We start from the raw sequence: 2,300 nt of genomic DNA, 5'->3' as shown, positions 1-2,300 counted from the left end.
AACGTAGCATAATCTGGGTATATAGTAGTTGCTTGTGCCTGGTGCATTAGGCATTTAATACATACTTGTTGATTATACTTTTTTTTTTACCATGTGATGAGCACTATGCTAAGTCTTGGGATACAAAAAAAAAAGACAAGAACAGTCTGTCCTCAAAGAGCTTACACTCTACTGTGAGAGGCAACTCATAAATAAATGACTAGGTGCATAAAAGACATATACAGAGTAGACAGAAGGCAATCTGGAAGGGAAAGGCATTCGCAGCTGCATAGATTGAGGAAGACCTCCCGCAGAAAGTGAGATTTTAGCTGAATCTAGAAAAAAAAACCATGGGAGATAAAAAAGCTCGAGGGAAGGAGGCAGAACATCTCTGGTGTGGGAGACAAGCACAAAGATGGAGGATGTTGGAGGAATTCCAAGTCAACATTACTGGATCAGAAAGTACATGGGGGGGAATAAATCTTAAAAGGACTAGAAAAGCAAGAAGGGACTATATTGTGAAGAGCTTTAAATGCTAGATAAAGGATGTTATATTTTATCCTGGAGGTAACAAAGAACCCCTGGGTCTGGGAGAGGAGCAGGACATTGGGACAAAGTCAGACATAGGATTTAGAAAAATCACCACTACAAAAGAGTAGAGAATGGACTAGGGGGTGGGGGTGGGGTCAGGAGTTTAAAACTGAGGTTATGAACCTGGGTGATAGCTGCCCTTGGCAGTAGTACAGAAGTTTAGAGGAAGACAGAGTTTGAAGGGGAAAGATACCAAGTTCTGTTTTGGATATGCTGAGTTTGAGACACCTATGGAATAGCCAGTTCAAGGTGCCTAAAGGAGCATGTATGACTGTAGATCAGGAGAAAGTCTAGGGCTGGATATATAGACCCACGAATCATCAATACAAGGAGATGATTATTGCACCCGTGTGAACTGATGAGATCGCCAAAGGAGACAGCATAGAGGGAAAAGAGAAGTCCATGGGGAGCAAATGTGATTACTGGGAATGACATGAAGCGCCACAAAAGAGACTAAGAACTAGCAGTTTGGAAGGGTAGGAGAGGAACCCGGACACAGGAAAGCTACAGAGCGGAGAGTGTTTAGGCGGGAAAGTGATTAAGGACGGCAGATGCTGCAGAAAGGTCCGAGGAGGAGGAACCATTAGGTCTGGCAAGGAAAAGCTCATTGGGAACCTATCATGCACATGATGTCTTCATACATCGAATATAATCTCCCCTTGAAGGCGGGGACTGTTTGATTTTTGTCTTTGTGACTCCAGTGCCTAACAGTTCCTGGCACGAAGTAGATTTTAGGAAATGCTTGATTGATACACAGAGATTAGAGAGGTAAATAGACGAAAAGACAGGTAGATAGGGGAGAGACAGAGAGAAAGAAACAGATGGGGAGAGAGAAAGACACAGAGAGAGGGAGGGAGGGGGAGAGAGATGTAAATAAATGGACATAGATTGATAGACACAAAGATAGATAGTGATAGGGACAGACAGATAGTAGACAAAAATAGATAGATAGAGATTATATAGAGACAGAAGGACTGACGTCGAGGCAGGTAAATGATAGACAGATGATGAAGATAGAGAAATAAACAGACTGTGGATATACAGGAATGGACAGAAATCGATGGGGCTACCTAGACAGAGAGATAACGGCACAATGAAGGGACGGATAGGTGGGCGAGTGGCAGGTAAGGGACGAGAGCCCCCCTGCTTACCGTCCCTGGAGGACAATGGTCCAGCCACACACACACACACACACACACACACCCCCAGGCTGGGTGACCGCGATGCGATGGCGGTGTGGCGGCTCGGGCTGCGGGGGTGACGAAGCTGCAGCGACTCCTCCTAGAGGTGGTTAAGAGGAGGAGGCGGAGGACCAGAAGTGGGAGCGGGAGCGGGAGCTGGCGCTGGAGGGAGCGGGCTTCTCCTCCGCCTCCGCCTCCTCCGCCTCCCCGCCCCCCGTTAGTTAGGATCCCGGCCTGGTGAGCAGAGCCGCCGCCGCCGCCCGCCATTGGCACACACACGCGCGCGCACACACACACGCACACACACTCACACGCGCACTCACACACACACAGACGCGCGCATCCCTCGACAACAAGAAAGAAAGGAGCGGAGCCGAGGAGCGCAGGACTGGGGCGCAGGACGGCGCTGGCCTTGGCCGCTGGCCCGCAGCCGGACGCGCGGACTGACTGAGAAGCGCAGCGGGGCCCAACCGCCAGCGGCGGGGGCCAGGGCCGGGCGCCCGAGCCCGAGGAGGCGGCGGGGCACAGGTGAGAGCCTCCTCGGGGTGC

General features: G+C 50.3%; 1 protein-coding gene across 1 annotated transcript in view; it reads left to right on the top strand.

The window, feature by feature from the left end:
- The first annotated feature begins 1,881 nt into the window (after positions 1–1,881).
- Positions 1,882–2,300, top strand: part of MACROH2A2 (macroH2A.2 histone) — a 63,153-nt gene continuing 62,734 nt past the window's right edge. Inside the window, exon 1 of the mRNA XM_069071459.1 lies at positions 1,882–2,279. The gene's annotated coding sequence lies outside the window, so the exon portion shown is untranslated. The remainder of the gene's footprint in view (positions 2,280–2,300) is intronic.

The sequence above is a fragment of the Petaurus breviceps genome, unplaced genomic scaffold (assembly GCF_028583685.1).
Source record: "Petaurus breviceps papuanus isolate PSGF00001 unplaced genomic scaffold, PetGlider_PUasm1.0 90825, whole genome shotgun sequence".
Classification (NCBI taxonomy): Eukaryota; Metazoa; Chordata; class Mammalia; order Diprotodontia; family Petauridae; genus Petaurus; species Petaurus breviceps.
This window is presented reverse-complemented; position numbering and strand designations above follow the sequence as displayed.